The 20,801-nt window shown below is 42.2% G+C and overlaps 1 protein-coding gene across 1 annotated transcript in view; it reads right to left on the bottom strand.

Moving 5' to 3' along the window:
* Positions 1-20,801, bottom strand: part of LOC135210744 (M-phase phosphoprotein 8-like) — a 317,022-nt gene that overhangs the window by 114,545 nt on the left and 181,676 nt on the right. The window lies entirely within an intron of this gene.

Genomic DNA, 20,801 nt, shown 5'->3' with positions numbered 1-20,801 from the left:
GTGTGTTCTTGGATACTTCTTTCTTGGTCACCCCGGTGCTAACGAAGAGGCGTCGACACTCAGGCCTGAGGTGCCGAGTTCTCTTCAGATAGCGCCGTAGCGCCCTCACAGGACAGAGCAGCATCTCATCCGCATCGTTGTCGGTGAAGTCCATTAGGGAGGTGATTGTGAAAGACTTTGCTACGAAGTTCGGGACGAAATCGAGCGTCACAGATCCCCATCCCCTGGAGTACTTGACGTTGAAGGAAAGACCATGCAGTTCCCCTACTTTCTTCGCCGATGCCAGGGCCAGCAAGAAGAGGGTCTGACAACTCTCAGAGTGGCTCGAAGGGACTTCGAGTCAGACTCCTAAGGAAGAGAGTCACGTCCCACCCCAGGGGCCTGAGTTCCCTGGGTGGGCAAGACCTCTCAAAGCTCCTCATAAGCAGGGAGATCTAGAACGAATTTGAGATATCCACTCCTCTCAGTTTCAGGGCTAGGGCCAGGGCGGCTCTGTATCCTTTGACTGTGGGGACGGAGAGGAGCTTCTCTTGGCGAATAAATACAAGGAAATCCGCTACCTGCTGAAGAGTGGCTCTGAGAGGAGATAAACCCCGTCTACGACACCAACCACAGAAGACGGCCCACTTTCCCTGGTACACAGCTGCAGAGGACTGTCTGACGTACACAGCCATCTCTGTTGCTGCTCGGCAAGAAAAGCCTCTCGCTCACAAGAGATGGTGGATAACAGCCAGCTGTGAAGACGAAGGGACTGGACTGACTGGTGTAACTGTTCCACGTGTGGCTGGACAAGAAGGTTGTGCCAAGGGGGAATCTCTCTCGGTGCTTCTGCAAGCAGAGCCAGCAGGTCCGGGTACCAAATGGCATGGGGCCATTTGGGAGCCACCAGGATCATCCGGAGATTCGGGGTGACCAGCACTCGGCTGATCACCTTGCAACTCAGGCAGAACGGGGGAAAGGCGTATGCGAAGAGGTTGTCCCACGGGTGTTGAAGAGCGTCCTCTGCAGCTGCCCATGGGTCCAGCACAACCGAGTAGAAAACCTGAAGTTTTCTGTTGTGCCGGGTGGCGAACAGATCCACTACTGGACGCCCCCACAGGTTGAAGAGCCTTTCCGCCACATCTGGGTGTAGAGACCATTCTGTCCCTATCACCTGATCCCGACGGCTAAGCTTGTCTGCTACTACATTCCTCTTGCCTGGAATGTTGCGGCTGACAGCTCTACCGAGTGGGCCACGGCCCACTCGTGCACCAGCAACGTCAACTGGTGCAACGGGAGGGACACTAGGCCCCCGTTTGTTGACGTATGCCACTACTGTGGTGTTGTCGCACATCAACACCACCGAGTGTCCCATCAAGCGGTCCTGGAACTCTTGGAGAGCGAGGAACGCTGCCTTGAGCTCCAGGACGTTGATGTGAAGGTGCTTGTCGTGACTATCCCACACTCCTGCACTCAGCAACTCCTACAGGTGTGTGCCCCATCCCTTGGTTGCCGCATCTGAAAACAGCAACATCGGCCCGGGGGGGAAGGAGGAGGAGGAGGAGGAGGAGGAGGAGGAGGAGGAGGAGGAGGAGGAGGAGGAGGAGGAGGAGGAGGAGGCGGAGGAGTGACAAAGAGGCACTCCTCTTAAGAGGTTCCCGTCGTCCAGCCACCAGGCTAGGTCCTGCCTCACCTCCTCCGTGAGGGACACGGGAAAGTAAGGTGGGTCTGTTGCCTGTGACGAACTCTCCTTTAGTCTCCACTGAAGAGACCGCAGGTGAAGATGCCTGTGAGGGACTAACTTCTCGAGTGACAAGTGGCTGATCACGACTTGCCACTGCTGAGCTGACTGTTCTTGCCGAGACAGGAACTGGTAGGCTGCCTCCCTGAATCTGCTGATTGCGAGTCTGCGGGCAAGACTCGCCCTGCTACCGTGTCGATCACCATACCCAGGTACTTCATCCTCTGCTTGGGCTCGAGATCGGACTTCTCTAAGTTCACCACGATCCCCAGATTGCCGCAGAACTCGAGGAGTCGATCCCTGTCCTGTAGCAACTGCAAGCGGCAGCTCGCCAGGACCAACCAGTCATCGAGATACCTCAGAAGACGTATCCCTACCGAGTGGGCCCGAGCAGACACCAGAGTGAACACTCGCGTGAACACCTGTCGGGCGGTTGAGAGACCGAAGCAGAGTGCCCTGAATTGGTACACCGTCCCGTCGAGGATGAAGCGGAGGTACTTCCTGGAAGATTGATGGATGGGTATCTGGAAATAGCGTCCTTCAAGTCCACCGAAAGCATGAAGTCGTTCTCCCTGATGGAGTCGAGCACGGAACATGCCGTCTCCATGGTGAACCGAGACTGGTAAACGAATCGCTTCAGGGGAGAGACCTATCTCCGGGCGCCAGCCCCCCCAAGACTTCTCCACCAGGAAAAGACGGCTGTAGATTATTATTATTATAAAAATAGTTTAACCAGACCACTGAGCTGACTTTCAGCTCTCATAGGGCTGGCCCGAAGGATTAGATAAAATGCCAGGTCTAGGCTAAAGGCCAGGAACCGGTACCAAATAGGTCATGAAGTATAATAAATAAATTATAAAACTGCACAAGGGCACAGACTTCCATACTAGAACTCAAACACGCAATAAATACATTTACTCACGATTCCATACATACTTATTAAAAAGGTGTATTAAAATTAATAACAATTCAATAAAATCTTAAGAATTTGATCTAAAATTCATTAATTACTCTGAGGTTTTTGTATGGTTATTATATTTTATTAATTAAATCAGATTTCTTTAGAAACGTTAAAACGGGAACCACTGAAAATGAGAAAGATTCTGACAAAATTTCTTTTATTCTTTTATTACCAAAGGTTGATAGCCTCTGCTGGTCGTACCTTGGGCACTCACACACACGTGTCCGACAGTTATCAACACCTTGCACTGTGGGCACTTGGAGCAGGGTCACGTGGGCTGCTCATTAAGTGCCATGTGTCAGACGAGTGTGGCCTATACGTAGACGTGTCAGGATTACTTGTGTGTGTCTCTCTCTCTGATATATGGAGCTCCATTTCTTAACTTCAGGTTTTATTTGTTTTAGTTTATTACTTTCTGATTCCTCTCTCCATATATTTTGCCATTTATTTACAATGATTGTTTTAAAATGAGCTACTATAGTCACTAATAGGGATGTTTATACTTGATCTCATCATGTGGACTGCCTCCTTGGCTGCTTTATCAGCTTCTTCATTTCCTTTTATTCCGACATGGGCAGGGATCCAACATATTTCAATATTTTTTCCCTTATTATATAATTTATGGAGTAAAAAACTTAATCTGTGCACAATATAATTTCTGGGATTGTAACTTTTAATGGCTTCTATAGCGCTTCTAGAGTCGCTATAAATCACAAAATTATTAAAGGGGTGTTCTTTGATTATTTCTATGGCCGATGTTATTGCAACATAACTCTGCTGTAAATACAGAAGCATCGTTGGGAAGAGAGAACTGGTATGTTTGTCCTTGGACACTGCAGCATATCCCACTCCGTATTCTGATTTGGATCCATCGTATATACTGCGTAATGGGGACCTTTTCGGTTTATGTGCTCTATTGGTATGTTGTCTATGGTGTTTCTGGAGTATACGAGTAATTTTTTGTTAAATATTTTAAGTTAGTGCAAATTTTATCTTATTCATATTCCATGGAGGCGTAATTTTTACTATTGAAGGTAGTTGTGAACTTATATTAAGTGACTCAAACAGTCTTCTAGCTCTCATTGGGAAAGGTGGTATATGATTGTTAATAAGGTATCGCGTAATTCAAATAGTTTTTTTGTTGGGGATCACTACACTGAATCTTTAGGGCACTCTTCATTGTCACTAACTCTCTGGAGGAGAGAGAGGTAGTTCACCACATTCAACCTGTAAAGAAGAGGTTGGTGATGATCTAAAGGCTCCTGAGCATATTCGAAGACCTTCATTGTGAACCGAGTCTTAATAATTTCAGTGTTGTATCTGAGGCCGAGCCGTATATTTCACTGCCATAATCAATGATAGACAGTACAGTTGCTTTATATAGCAATGTAAGGGTTTGTCTATCTGCTCCCCATGTAGTGATTGATAATTTTCTAATTAGATTTAAAGCTTTTTTGCATTTTGATTTCAACGTATGCTATGTGGGCTTTCCAGTTTAAATGAGTGTCAAGTACTAATCCTAAGAATTTTGCAGTTTGGCCAATTGGTATATTATGACTTCTGATTTTCAAATCTATTTCTTCATTTTTCATCCACCTTTTATCTTTGTAGAAAGCGATTGCTTGTGTCTTATGTATGGCTAATTTAAATCCTACAGATGATGTCCATTCATCTATTTTTCTTATAGTTTTGTTAATAATGCGTTCTGCATGTTTAATGCGAGACGCTGAATAATAGATGGCAAAATCATCCATATAAAGGTTGCTTTTAATTCCAGTAGGTAAAGTTTTACTAATATCATTTATTGCAAGGGTAAATAGTGTGCCACTAAGGACACTTCCCTGGGGAACACCATTTTCAAGTGGAAATGTCTAGACAATACATCATCAATTCTCACTTGAAAACTGCGTTTTGTCAGAGAAAGTTTTGTATGAATTTGGGTAAATGTCCAGGATGTTGTTATTTTGTAAAGTTTTTAATATAGGATACCTCCCATGTAGTATCATAAGCCTTTTCAACGTCAAAAAAGACAGCTACAGTTACCTGTTTTCGTTCAAATCCTCTGCGTATATGGTCTTCTAGAAAAGAGAGAGAATCTAATGTAGACCTGTTACATTGCGACCCGAATTGAGTAGGAGTCAAAATTTATTTTCTCGAATGTGCCACGTTAGTCGAGAGCATTCACCATTTTTTCAAGTAATTTACATAAGCACTTGTTAGAGATATTGGTCTGTAATTGTTAACATTGCTTGGATCCTTTCCAGGTTTGGGGATAGAATGATTATAGCTTTACGCCATTCATCAGGAAACAAAATTCCGAAGCCATAAATGATTATAAAATTGTAATAAGTATGACTTTTGCCAAAGGTGCTAAGTGGCATATCATCTCAAAACAAATATTATCACCTCCAGGAGCAGATTTATTACTGTTCGAGAGAGCATATTCCAATTCTTCCATATCAAATTTCTATTATAATATATATCTTCCCTTGTTTCAAAATTTATTGTTATTAATTCTATACTATTTTTCTTTGTACGAAAGTGTTCATCCAAATTCTTATCATACTTACATTTGCTAAGTTTTCTCCTATTATATTGCTTATTTCTTTTTTTTGGATTTTAAGTATTCTCTTCCCATCTTTTAATATCGCCATGTCTAGGTGGTTTAACATGGGTACCATTTATTTTTCTGAATTTTTCCATATTTTTTGTATGGGAGTATTATTTGAGAGATCTGATACGTATTTCCTCCAAGAAATTATTCTCCTTGAATACTTCCTTTTTAAATTTTGCAGATATTTGTTATATACAGGTTTTAAAGTATCAATTTCTAGCAATAATATAGTCATTTTTTGCAAAGTCCTTCAATATTGGAAATAATGTATTTATTTAGCGAATTTTTATTCAAATTATCTAATCGTCTCCCTATTGAGTGTTTTGTGTTTATTAACTCTGTTAGCCTATCAGACCACCATGGAACTTTGTGTTTTGTTGGATGGGGTTTGGTCTTTGGTATTGATTTATCTGCAGCATTTTTATAATGAAACCAACAGAAATTTATTAGTTTCATTGTGGTCTTTGAAATATTCAAATGGTGGGATATTTTTAGTATGCTTTTTATATTGTTCCCTTCCCAATCTGCTTTAAAAATGTTATAATGAGGAACATGTTTTTTACAGGACTATTATGCAATAAGGAAAACCAATATAGGAAAATGATCATGGTGTGCAAGTCATCAACTGTATTCCATCCAATCTGTCAAACTATGCTTGTTGAACATAGAGTTAAGTCCACGAGGATAAAGTCCCATGTGTTCTTGAAAATATGTGGATATTTCATCATCATTTATACAGCAAATGTCGTTTGAATCAATTAAATCTTCTATTTTACTCCCTGCTTTATTTGAGTTTGTGCAATTACAGTCCCATATTGGGCTATGAGCATTAAAATCGCCTAGTATTAATGTAGGTTCCATTGTGTATTTTTAATAAACTTTAAGTTTATCAATGTCATAGTTTTTATTTGGTTGGTTGTATAAATTATAAATCACATAATTATCATTTTTTAATTTGTATTTAATACTTGATATTTGCAAGTCAGTAAAGTTTATAAGTACTTTGTCATGCACATATATAGCAGTACCTAGATTTCCTTCTTCCTCTCTAGATGCAGATACTAAGGTATATTTACCTATAGTTGTTATTGTTTTATGACATGCTGCAAACATATTACCATAGGTTCATATTCCTTAAGTAATCGTTGCAATTCTCCCAAATGTAATCTGGTCTATGGAGGCCATTTACGTTCCATTGTATAATGTAATTGTTGAAAATATTATATGTTAGTGTGCTATTTTCTCTTTGTGGATCATCAATTTGCATTTCTCTAAAATTTTTACTTACGACATTATTGTTTTTTCTTTATAAGATATTAGATGTCCAATGCACAGACAGCCTTTTCGTGAGTGTCCAAACTAGTAGTCTCTCTACTTCTACATTTTATAAAATTTTTATTGTGTTTTCTGTTAAACTGTCTTTTGTTATTCTGTTTTTGTTGCATAATTCTATGAAACATTTATTACATCCAACATGTGTTTTTGTGTGGTGTTCTTTTTTCATTTGCTTTTGCTGCTCCTATTATTGGTGATGGAGTAATCTCTTCTCCCATCACGTAATTATTTTCGTCTATGATTTGTTCCTGAGCTGTTTCTTTGATGTTCTGGGTTGTTGCTTGATTCCATTGGTTTTATTACTATTTTAGGAGACAATGGGATATTCTTACTTCTTGGTTTGTGCTCTTTCGATGGGTAGTTAGTCTTTGCTTTAACAGACAATTCTCTAATGATTGTTGGTTTTTTGGTTTTGGGCGGAGTCCTCTCCAGGGGTCTCTTTTTATCTTTACCTTCTAGTTCATTATAACTTTCTTCTAACATTTCAGTGATACATGTATCATCTTGAGATTCTATTTCTTTTAATATCTCAAAAGAATTTGAACAAATATTTGTGCATGTTTCTTGGTTTTTTGCTAAAACTGTTTTCTTTATGCAAAGTGGTTATTTTTCCTTCCGTTTTTTTCTTGCTTAGGGCTTTTAATATTCTTATCCTTTTCCATTTTTGTATCATTGTTTGACAAAGTTACAGTAGAAAACGTTTGTTTCCTAGCAGGATCATACATTCCTCTGACTTTTAATTCTAACTTGGCTTCCTTTATGGGCATTCCTGTTCTTTCTTGAAGTAATTTTAATTCTGTGTTATGTTAGTATATAATACATACACTCTTTAGATCTTGCATGGTGATTTTTGCCCGCAGTTCACACACTTTGGCTCACCGCACTTCCACTGTGTGGAATGTTCGTTAGATCCACAATATGCACATACCGCTGTATTACGGCAGTTTTTCTTTGTATGTCCATATTTGCTACAGTTTTGGCACTGTAGTGGTTTTGGAACGTACGGTCTAAGTTCTCTGCTTTGGCCCATAATCTTAATTTTTAAAGGTAATTCTTGGCCGTCAAATTTATTTTGCTATTCTGAGTGTTTTTCCATTACTACTTCACTGTTTATGTTGTAAATTTTGCAATCTTGGACATTATTATATCTCTTTTTAAGGGAATCTAGCAATATATTTTTTTCTAAAGGTCTTCATCATCAGGGAGTACAATGGTACCCTGTACACTGTTCATGTTTGTCTATGTTTTTTTATATGTACATTTATATTATCAATATTTTTATTGTTAAGTAATTTTCTGATTGGCTTCTAGTTGTGGTTCAATTAACCACGTTTGTCTTTTATTAGTCTGAATGACATTTCTGCAGTTGAATGTCGATTCAACAAAAAGTTTTCCAATTTCAATGCCGATATTCTATTTTCGGTTTCCATAGTAAGGAATCTTGACCAACTTCCACTACCAAAGAGGGAGTCGAAATGGGTCAAGGTTGGGTCAACACGATATTTGTTTTTTCTTGATGGTCTATATGGTATCCAAGTTTTGATACCATCCAGCTCTTCTCTAACTGGGGTGTCTTGGGGATAATCCGTTGCCATGCCAGAAGTCATAGTGGGGTTTGTTGTAGTTTCCATAGAATAATGATATATATTTTCGTCCAGGATGAGGTCCCTCTCACCAGGGAGGCCCAACTGGGGGAGGAGTAATATTGCTACAGTGGTAACTACCCTGGGACACTCACCTGGATATACGCCATACCCACAGTGCCTTAAGGGTCGTCAGTCCCATGAGATCGGACCCAGCACTGTGGGCATGGCTTGACATAAAAATTTCCCCTCGCTCGACCACGTCAGGTACTCTAGTTTTACGGGTGGAGTGGCATGCCGTCCAACTCCACCCTCCATCAAGTTAAAAGAGCAGTCAATTCAATAGTCCAAAACCTTGCCAAGGTCGTCAACAAAAGAAGAAGAAGGGAAGGGTGAAAATTTATAAGAGGAGGAGTAAAGGAGTTAAAGGTCCCAATGTTTAGTTGGATCCACAGCAGCTGTAGAAGCCCGGTGAACGATCCCTGACGATCTCCACAGCTCCCTTGCTCAGCATGGCTTGGACTTCCTGCCGAAGGGCTATGTCCTTTGATGTTCCAGGTACGTAGGTCTGAAGGTGGACCGGGTTGGAGGTGAGGGGTGGCTGAGACTCGAAGGGTAGTAGATACTCCTCCCGAAGGATGTTTACCATCCAGGTCTCCGCTCCGTAGCGCTGCCATGTTGCCCAATGGGTCGCCAGGTACCCCCCCACTTCCGGCAGCAGGTGAGGGGGAACGCTGTCCCTAGCGTTTCCCGCCTCTCTTCGACTTCTTCCCCGCTCCCCCTCGAGGGAAGGAGGGCTGGGAGGAGGGCTGAGGATGACCGCCCCTGGAAGAAGTCGAAGGCAGAGTCTTTCCTTTGGGCTTCGACAATGCAATCGTCTTGGCCACAGAGGAAGCGCTAACCAAGCTCTTGGGCTTGGCTGCAGTCGTTCGAGGCTGCCCAAACGCCTTCGAGACTGCCTGGTGTACTAGATGGTCACTGTCATCAGTGTGCCGTCGTTCCACCGCAGCGTCCACCATCTCTCCTGGGAAGAGAGAGAAAGCCGGGTCACCCTCGGGAGTAATATTTCCTGAGGTGGCTGCGACCTTAGACACTGTGAGGGACCACAGGTCTAACCAGGAGACTGCCTGGAATGCCGCCATGACGGTGGATTCCAGTGCAAGTGCCTCTTGCTGCGAGAACCACAAGTTCTCCGACAGGAGCTGCTGCAGAGACACCCCCTAGCTAGCTCCGGGTTAACCTGTTTGGGTGGCATAGGATCCTCTGAAGGCACGTAGAATCTCCTCTGTCGCAGCAGAGGCGGGGGAAGTAGCTTGGAAGACCTGCCGGACTTCAGCGAACCCCCCTGTCCGGAGATAAGCGAGTCCACCTGGACCAGCACCGAGTCAGCCAGAGCTGATCGCGGCAGACCCACCACCGTCGTCTTGGGTTCCTTCTTAGGACCCCAGAACGACTTGAGCCGGGACGTGGGCTCAGAAGGTGGGAGCGGCGATCCTTCCCCGAGGTCGTTGTGCTGATGAATCAGCGCAATACCCTCTGCAAACGACCTCTGGATCTCGGGAGTGACTGCGTCTTGTGGAGTAGGACCGTCCAGTCCCTCCAACAAGAACGCCTCTCGAGACCCTCCTTCTTCAGAAGGAGGAACAGCGACAAACCCCTTCTGGTCTCCTCCTGCCACTTGTGCATACGACCTGGTCGGTCGTAAGACCGTGCCTGGTTCGTAGGGCGTCGGTGGGACTGTGAGGAGCGCACCCCTCATGATCACTCCGGATCGCCTTGCTCTTCCCAGCGTAACCCGAGGAAGTTGAAGGGATCGGAGAGGAAGACCTGACGCTCCCCCCTCGCTCACTGGTAGAACCGGTGTGCTTGGGGGGGCTGCAGGCGATTGCCAATCGCGGTGGCAATCAAGCTGCAGGCCTGGTCGCGAGGCTGGACTGAGAACAGCGGCTCTGGTCCCGTGCGTCAGAGGAGCTGCTGCTGGTCCCCCTACCCGCCCGGTCCTGATGGGAGCGGCGGTCAGGGGACCTGCAGAGACCACTGTCGCGGTGGGAGCGGTGCCTGTCCTCATGGCGCGTCGAACCGCTGGACCTGCGATCGAGGGGACCTCTTTCTAGCCTCAGCCCGCAGCCGGTCTGGGACCGTCGCGTCAACCCTGGTTACCTGCGGATCGCTGCGAGAGCGATCGCTGGCCTAGCGGGAGTCACCTGAGCAACTCTCGCTAGTCTTCCGCTCCGTGCCTCTGTCTTGGCACCGAGCGAACTCGGAAGCCTGAGCCTTGGCTGTACGGTCACCCGCAGGTGAACGTACACTCGGTACCTCTCGCGAACGAGAGGCCGAGCCGGAACCTGGTGGAGCAGCAGAACCCATAGCACCAGGTGAGGAAGTACCAGTGTTAGCCGGTACCCCTCTGGTCCCCGTCTTCTTCTTCCTTGCGGAGGGAGAGACGGGCCCCGCTCAAGAAGGAGCGGGAGGACCAGCGGAAGAACCCCCGTCCCACTGGAGTGAGACGGGCTCTTAGAAGTTCTCGAAGGAGACTTCTTAGGGGGGGAGAAGGCAGTCTTCTTCTTCCTCAGCTTAGAAGCCTTGGAGTCGAAGGGGAAAAGGCGGCAGCAGGCGACGACAAAGACGACGACGACGACACCTTCCTTCTCTTCCTCTTCTTCGTCAGCTTCCTCAGGACAGACGTCAGGTCCTCCATCCAGGACGAAGCCGGAGTTATTGCTGAAGCAACACGGCCCGGCTGCACCTGTCCGGAAGGACCCGCGACTGGGGCGGTAACACCACGGGCAGGAACGACGTAGTAGGGGCTGGTCCAGGCACAGCAGGCACGACAGGAGCTGCAGGCACAGCAGGGAACATCAGGTACAGCAGGAGGCGGAACAGCAATTATTTATTATATTATAAAGTTAAGATTTACCAGCCCAATGAGTCTAATCAGACTCTTACAGTGCTGGCCCGAAATTATTCGGGAGAAAATTATTTAAAATTACGCTCATAAAATGTTATGTCTACAACATGGAATGGTATGGAATGAATGTTAATGAAGTTACTAATAAATTAATGATAAATGAGGGGATTATTAAGTGATATATGAGGTTGGAATTAAAAATATGAATTGAACTTATAAAAGACTGAAATAGATAAAATGACAAAAGTCATCTATTTAAAATGGTATATGTTAAATCTTATTAATCAAATTAGTCTTTTTTAAAAATATAATATTATATATAAAGAAAAATGATCTGATTCTGATAGTATTTCTGATAATGATTTATTGCCTAAATATAAATTTCTCTCTCTATTAAAAATTAGGCATTCACATAAAATATGCTTGACTGTTTAAAATTGCATTGCACACATTGCAATGAGGGATGTTCCCTTGTGGAGTTATCATTAGATACTCGTGAGTTAGTCTTGTGTGGCCTATTCGTAATCTTGTTAATATTACTTCAGCTCGTTTTTCATTTTGTACTGATGTATTCCACAAGTCTACATTCTGTTTGATGCACTTTAATTTATTGTGTTTGCTTCACTATCCCACAGATTTTGCCATTTTGTTTTTATGCACTGCTTCACTGAGTTTATATAATCTGTAGCAGGCAATTTATTGTCAAAAATTGGTGAATTTACACCCAAGACTTGGCCTTTCATCTGCCTTTTCATTACCTTGGATTCCAACATGGGCAGGAATCCAGCATATTTCAATGTTAACCCCACGTGAATATAATTTATGATGATTGTTTAATTCCTTTACTAAACGGGTCTTTTATGTGAGTAACTCTTGAGGGATTCAATTGCGCTTCTTGAGTCAGAATATATTACAAAATTTATTATTCAGTTATTATTTGTCAATTTTATTTGATTGATTGCCAATATAATTGCTGTTAACTCAGCAGTTAAAGACAGTTGCTTCAATTGGCAATGAATTCTGACTTATTTTGTTTTGTATGATGACACTGCAGCACAACCAACTCCTGCAGAAGATTTGGATCCATCAGTGTATATTGCTTTAGGTGTGGGCCTTTACTTCGAATGTGTTCTAATGTATACTGTTTATAGCGATCTGAAGTATAATTTGCTTTTTTGATAGATGATAAAGGTTAGAACATACTTTTGATTTTCTTCATCATCCATGGAGGTGGAGAAGTGAGGGTGGGAGTATTTACTCTAAGGCCAATAGATTCCAATAACCTATTAGCTCTTATTGGAAAAGGTGGTTCATGAGTTACTAATAAATATATCTCGCATGCCAAATAGTTTTTTTGTGGGGGAATCAGTGGACGTTTATCTTAAAGCACTTCTCATTGTTACAAGATCACGAGTACGGATAATGGGGGTTCGCCACTTTCACAACATACTGAAGTGTTTGGAGAAGATTTAAAGGCTCCACTACAAGTCTCAAGCCTCGAGTGTGGATAGAGGTCTAAGGACTTCAAGGTACTTGTGATGCTGACCCGACCCGTAAATTGGACTTCCATAATCCACTTTGGATAAAACTAGTGCTTTATATATCATAAGCAATGTTTGTCTCTTAGCTCCCCAAGTAGTATGAGACAATTTTTCCTTATCAAATTTAAGGCACTATTACATTTATTTTTTACAAAGGCTATGTGTGCTTTCCAATTAAGATGAGTGTCAAATACCAAGCCTAAAAATTTTATAGTATTACTAAACTGAATGAGGCTATCACCTAATTTAAGATCTATGTCTTGATTCTGTTTCCATCTACTATTTTTGTAGAACATAATTGCTTGGGTTTTCTCTATAGAGAGCTTAAAGCCTACTGACAAAGTCCAGTTGTGGATGTTTTTGATAGCTTTATTTTTAAGAAAATTCTTTGTTTGTAGATGACGAAGACTGCTTGAGGAATAATATATAGCAAAGTCATCTACATACAAGCTATTTTGTACTACTCCCTGTGGTAACTGCTTTACGATGTTATTGATAGCTAGAGCAAAAAGAGTTCCACTCAAAACACTCCTTGAGGGACTCCACAATCTAAATTGAAGGAGTCAGAATATACATTATTTATTCGTGTTTGAAAAGTTCTTTCATGGATAAAATTCTCGATAAAAATTGGTAAGTGCCCTCTAAAAACCATTTTCGTGTAAGGACTTTAAAATTGAGTATCTCCAGGTCGTATCATATGCTTTTTGGATATCAAAGAATATGGCAACTGTAATTTGCTTACGTTCAAACCCTCTCCGTATATAATTTTTCTAGATGGGAAAGTGAATCTAAAGTAGATCTTTCAGATTGTGAGCCAAATTGAGTTGAAGACAGTCTTATTCTTACGTAGGCACCAGTTTAGTCTATAATTACCATTTTTTTCTAGCAATTTGCACAAGCAACTTGTCAGGGATATTGGTCTATAGTTATTAGGATTGCTTGGATCTTTCCCTGGTTGACAAACTGGTATGATTATAGCATGTTTCCATGCTTTTGGGAACAGGTGATTTACCCATAAATGATTATAAAGCTTCAATAAGCATGTTTTTGCTAACAGAGACAGGTTTTTTTATCATCTCAAAATTTACGTTGTCTTGGCCTGGAGCAGAAGAGTTACAGTTAGATAAAGCATATTCAAATTCCTCTTCTGTGAAAATCTGGTTATAATATATATCCTCTAATGTTTCAAAATTCAATGGAACAGCTTCTTCACGGGCTTTAATGGTTCGAAAGTGATCAGCTATATTGATTATACTACTTATTGCTTGGATGTTACGCCCTAAAAATATTCGAAATGGCGTTACTATCATGTACCTGGTTGGCCATTATGTATTAGTGCAATGTCCCGTGCTGTCTCTGAGATCTAATATGAGATCCATAATTTTCCTAAATTTTTCCCAGACTTTACTTATTGAGGTTGTATCCAGATATGCTAGATACATATTTTTGGCCATGACATTATTTTTTTTTCCTCTAATGGCTTCCCTTCTGATCTTGCCGAGATCCGATTGTAATGAGGTTTTAGTAGACTGATTTCTATAGTAATGTCTACAAGTTTCTTGGCAGTGCTCTACAAATTTAGAGGTCTTTTACTTATGACATTAAATCTATTATGCAGGGTTTCTAACTTCTACCTATAATATGTTTTTCTTGTATCAGGTGGGATAGTGTGTCAGACCACCAGGGTACTGAGTGTTTCTTGGGATTAGTAGTTTGACTTAGGAATAGATTCGTCAAGCAGCTGTAATTACAAAGTTTGTGAAGAAATCTACTGTCTCATCATGACCTTGTACTGCTGTAAATGGATGGATCTGGCTGGTTTTAAATTTATACTGGTCCCAGTCTGCCTTATCTACATTATATCGTGGGACAGTTGGTGTTGGGGTATGTCCCAAACAGGATATTAAAATTGGAAAATGATCACTGGTATATGGATCATCTAAAACATTCCAATCAAATCTGTCCACTATATTAGGTGAGCAAATACCTAAGTCTATGGATGAAAACTCCATGGGATTTCGAAAAGTAAGTGCTAATGTCTCCATCATTTAAAATGCAAAGATTATGATTGTCAATCATATGCTCAATTTTGTTACCATGTGAATCTGTTTCATTGCAAAAGGAATCCCATAATGGGCTGTGGGCGTTAAAAATCTCCAACTATTAAAAAATCATCACGTATATTCGGTAATACTTGAGGTAGATTTTGTAAATCATAATTACATGAAGGTTGGTTGTAAATATTATACAAATTAAAAGTAGAGTTGTTATATGAAGTTTAATTCCAGATAGTTGGAATTCAGAACTATTAGTCAATATATTTTCGTAAGTAATTCGGTTATTGACGTAAATTGCTGTTCCTAATGTATTCATATCAGGAACTGAATGTGATGCTAATGTATAATTGCATATTCTAGAGACATTTTCATTTGTATGTTTGTCAAGCATATTGCTTCTATAGGTTCATATTGTTTTTAATGAATCTTTGAAAATTTCTCCTATTTGTAATCTTTGTTTTTTAAACCATTTACGTTCCACTGAATAATATAAGCGCGGAATGTTATTGTGGGGGGAAGGCCTCTGGTCAAGCAGAACATACTTCCTCTTACTTTTGTGGTTGCATACTCGTGTAAAGCTGCAGGTTTCTTAATATTTGACTTAATGTTAAGTCTCTTTGGTAACTGCTCCTTTGGGACTTTTGTTTTTGTTTTATTTTTTCCAATAAATGTCTATGCCTCTAGCACTCGATGAGCGAGTTTTAATTAAGATGGTCTACACACATGCAATCTTCAGAGTGTTTTTCAAGATTTTCCTGTTGGTTTTAGTTTTGAATTTGATGAAATTATTAATCATATTAGTGAGGCTGCTTGTTGATGGAAGTTTCATTGTATTCAACTGAACAATGAAAAAAACATTCATTACATCCACATAATTTATCATGAGTGGATAAGGCATTTCTATTTTTGAGTGATTGGTAGTGTATTGTTGTTTTACTGAGACTGGGAGAGGAGTCTATTTCAACAGAGGCAGCTTGATGATGAATACTACTACTTGGTTGGGGTTGAGGATGAGTTAAGGATTTTCTTCTTTGTCCTATTATGGGTGATGGAGTTATATGGACAATGTTGTTATTTTCTAAGAAATCGTTAGTTTGTGAGGTTATTATTGTTTCAGCTTCTACTTCAATACTATCTATATTACTTTTTGAGGATGGGAGTCCTCTTTGTTGTCAAGTTTTTTGATTTCGGAGGGGCCCGTCCCATTTCCAGGGTCTCGCCTTTTTCCCCTTGCTCTCTGATCTGGTGGGAAATCATCAGCAATTTCTGCATTGGAAGGTGCTGTCTCTATACATGAAGTATTGGCATCATGATCATCTAAGGATGATAGAGCAGCCATATTTGTTTTTTATTGTGGTTTCAGGTATTAGATTCCTACTTTCTAAACAAGCTTCAGATATTTGGGGAACCTTATTTTTTAACATAATTTTATATGATGGATTTCTGCTTGGGTCAAGTATCCCTCTAACTTTTAACTCAAGCTTAGCCTCTCTTGCTGCCATTCCAGTTCTACTCATAAGAAGTTTTAATTCTGTATTATACATATAGAATGGGCATTCTTTTGACTTTGCATGGTGAGCAAGTCCACAGTTAGCACATTTAATATTTGGGCAATTCCACTCAGTTCTATGGTCTTCTGAACCACACACTGCACATATTTCTTCATTTTGGCATTTCTTGAATGTGTGACCAAATTTACAACATTTTTTTACAAATTGTAGTGGTTTCGGTACGTGAGGGCGTACTTCTCTGTTTTGACCAAGTATTTTAATCTTTGCTGGTAAATTTTGGCCTGTGAACTTGATTTTTTACTATTTTGATGGAAACTTCTTGGTTTTTTTTACTTGGAATTTGATATAACTCCAGATCGTGAATATTGTCATATCTTAATTTTAGTGATTCTAATATAATATGCTTTTCTGGTAATTCTTCCTCATTTTCAATTTGGGGTAGTACAACTGTACCTTGGATATAGTTGAGCATGTCATGGCTTTCCACCGTTACTTTTATCCCTTGAATTTCTTTAATGTTCTGATATGCTTCTGACTGGGCTTTTGTTGTGGCCTCAATCAGCCATTCATTAAATTTCAGTGCTCTGAAACTCATTTCCCCCTTTCTCTGGTAGGGGGAGTAAGCTTAATAATTTGTTCTCTAAAACATAGGAGGAAATTTTCCTCTCTGTTTGAGAACAAGAAATCTGGACCAATTATCTGTGCCAAAAATGTGGTCAAAATGAACTAATGTTGGGTCGGGTTTGTACATTTTTCTTTTCTATTATTTCTTGTTAATGGCTCATATGGTGCCATCGTTGTTATGTTGGGCTTATTTTCTTGAGCGAATCCGGTAGCCAAGTCTAATTCCGCGCTGGGGTTCATCAACATTAGGGCCTAATAATGTATACATGTACACGAGAGAGATGTTTTCAGCCAGGTAGTCCTCCACCCACCATGGAGCCCAACAAGGGAGGGTGTGGAATGTCACATTAATGGGCCACCCCTAGAGGTTTACTTCCTGGTTATACACCTGATCCCCAGCACTTAAGGCGTCGTCAGTCCGTCGAGATCCGACCCAGTACTAGGGACCAAGTTTGACATAAGACTTTCCCCTCGCTCGAACACGTCAGGTACTTGAATTTTACGGGTGGAGTGGCATGCCGTCCAACTACACCCTCCTCCAGGTTAAAAGAGCAGTCAATTCAATAGTCTAAAACCATGCCAGAGTCGTCACGAAAGAAGAAGAAGGGAAAGGGGAAAATTTATAAGGAGGAGGAGTAAAGGAGTTAAAGGTCCCAATGTTCAGTTGGATCCACAGCAGAGAGTGTAGGCGTAAAAGGGGCATACTCTCTCTGCAGTGGATCCCTAAGCCCCCCACCTCGTCAAGGAGTTGGGATCAGGGGGGGCGGAACAGCAAGCAATGACATCCTGGTTACAGGTGGAAGGTCCAGGGGCGAACTCTTGGGGCACCGAAAGTCGGGGGCTGAGGCGAGAGCGGCGAACCCGGGCGGCGGTGGCATGACCCTCCTCGGGAAACCAGCAATCGGAGCCTGTACCGCAGCTGAGGGTGTTACCATGGTAATATGCTGCGTATACACCAGGTGAGGAGGCGCGGCATACCCCGGGGTCAAGACGGTGGTGGTGGTCACCGGTCCATGGGTGACCGGAGCAGCGCCCTGCCAGGTGATGCAACAGCCCCCGAACGCTCGGCATTCCCTGGAGGCCCAGCGAGAACCATACCTGGCCGAGGTCGTCACCCGCAGCAGGAGCACCTGAGGAGGCAAAGATTGGGTTAGTAGGAGGGGTTCCCCCTTGCACGGGGGGGGGTGGGGGGGGGGGGGGGGGGGGGGGGGGGGGTGGACAAGCTCCACCCCCCAATGAACGGAAGACCCAGAGTACAATTGAATGTCGGGGTACCTCGCCCCTCCTCTACGCTCGACTGATCGGGCGAAGAGAAGGAACGAGAAACCCCCTCCGAAGGGGAAGGAGCCATACGCGGAAGCTGAGATGGCAGCAGGAAGGAAGACGACATATCTGTGACCAAGGGTGTCGCCGGAGAATCCTCTGAAGACTCTGGCAGGCTTACGTCGCTTCCTCCTACCCTCATAGAGCATCCACTGCTCCTCCGACCAAGAAATACACAAATCACAGGGCTCGGCCCGAAAGCATTCGCGCCCTCGGCACCGAGCACACAATTCATGAGGATCCACTTCTGGAAAAGAGCGGAAGGCCCCACACTTACGACCCTCCACACCAGGGCAAACTCTGCGGCTGATGGGGGCCGTGGGGACGTCTCCAGCTCATGGGAATCCATTATAAAAGGCAATAATAAAATACAAAGCACACATACTTAAGAGTATTTTACCATACACACAAAGCAAACCAAGTTTGAAGAAGATAAAAAGCGTACAACGATAGCGGGCAGAGAGGCGAACAACACATCTGTGTCCGTTGGTAGCCGAAAGCAAAGTGATTCTTCACCTCCCAGTCGCGCGGTGCGCTGACTGTCGGACAAGCAGTTAACTACCGAACTCCCTTGTTCGAAGCTTACGACCGGTTCCAGCTGCCGCAAGTTACATTCCTATTGTAAAGGGCCGATGGTTTGTACGTATTCGTATCGGAACAAAATGCAAATTATAACTCTGGGGGGGTCTCTTTAAATACTGCATACAATAGATAGTCAACTAAAAGATAAAAAAGAAAATCTTTTTCAGATACATATTTTCTCTAGATATACAAACAGTAGTCTTTTAAGTACTATTCCTGACACCAGCTGGAAACAGGTTTAGAAGTTTGGCAACATGGTGGTCAATTGGTAGCAGATAGGCAAGCAGTTGGATGGTACCTAGGTGGGTACCATTCATTCACTTTACAGCACTACCTCAATTTCCTTTGGCACCAAGGACTACACTGGACTGGTTAAGATGGGATTCTGATATAATTTCAGATCTGTACATCTAGGAACCATTGCTAAGTACCTTAAAAATTTCCTAATTATTCTGACAAGAATGCAAACCAAACTTTTCATATTGGAGACTTTCTCCTTTGGTAAGAGGAGCATTTCATGAAATATGACTAGCAGTATTCCTATTGCCACCTAGTTCCTTTTCCCATTAATTAATATGAGTAGGAAATTATTAAACTCCAGTAACCTATACAGTCTCACAATCTGATGCTAAGCCTGACAGGGCTTGTTTCAGAGAATTGTTCTAGGATAGCTTCAGGCAATCTCAGCCCCTTTTTTTGTCTGTATGGGAATTGCAGGTGATAAGTAGTACAACTAGCATAACTGGACCATAGATGGCAGTGACCTTGTCATAGAAATGACAGAAAATGTAATTTCTTTACACTGAAGCCCTAGATAGGACGTTCTGTTTATATCTGCATTTTACGTTATTTCAGTTCATATCTGGCCCAACTATATATTGAAGGAAGAAAGATAGGTGTGCCAGTCACTCTACCTCTCATCACCAACCCTACATCAACCCTTGAAATTCATGCAAAATGCTTTTTGGTGTAATGGAACTCAAGTAGCTATACATGATGACCAGCTACAAGAGGCACAGTAATGTCCAGGGACTTACAATGGACCAAAAGCAAAATGGGTGAAGGTGGCCTGTTTATGGAAGAATTAAGCCCTCAATATCCCTGGAACAGAACATTCCTCCTAAATCTAAGAGGCAGGGCAATGGCCTAGAATCTGAGTTCTTGCTCAGGCTGGAAGGTCATCCCTTCCACCATAAAACTCATAATGAAAGGGTTGCTTGACCACTTCGTTCTTGGCTTATTCACACAATAATCCAGTGTTAGAGACAAAATCTCACCAGGATTACCAGCACCAATGCCTCAAAATAAATTATTCAAGAGGCTCACAAATCTCCTGTCAGGAACTGATCGGTTCTGAGTTTTGGTCACAAACTTAGGAATAAATGAAAATGAGATAAAACCCAAAACATCAAGTATCAGACCTGATAACATATACCTAAGTCATGAAACTTGCCTACTTGCTCCATCACAGCTAAGGCTAGCAAGAGTCTTGACTTGGGATGAAAGAGTCTTGACTTAAGATGAGTCTGAACCCTCTCTAAGAGGTTTAAACTGGGTCCTGGTAAAATTGCGAAGAACTAGTCACAACCCATTCAAGCCTGAACTAGCAGGGTTGTCAAAGACTGTTCAAAGGACCTCATAAGAACTGGTAATTCCAACTAGGAAAAGCTTGATCTATGACCTTTGGCTGAAGACCTGACAAGCCTGGCAGATAACCTTCCACATCAGGGACTGAGAAGAGCTTGTTTCAATGAAAGCTGTTGGAAAAACTACTTCCATGGCCATGGTGGTACATCTCTCAGAGCCATAACCAGAAGATAAAAGATTGGGGTACAACTCTGCAAGCAGCCAACAGGGTCACCCTTAGTCCTGGAGTAACAAATCTCAATCCTAAATACAGCATAAGCAGTTGACTCCTACGGCTGGTGACAATACTTCTTTAATACTATGAAGATGGTGAGATGGTGTCTAGTGTCTACTCCAACCTTAGTAAATGTATGAATTTGGTAGATACATGTACTGAATGTAGGCTGTTTTAACAT

This window comes from Macrobrachium nipponense, chromosome 4, assembly GCF_015104395.2.
Source record: "Macrobrachium nipponense isolate FS-2020 chromosome 4, ASM1510439v2, whole genome shotgun sequence".
NCBI lineage: Eukaryota > Metazoa > Arthropoda > Malacostraca > Decapoda > Palaemonidae > Macrobrachium > Macrobrachium nipponense.
This window is presented reverse-complemented; position numbering and strand designations above follow the sequence as displayed.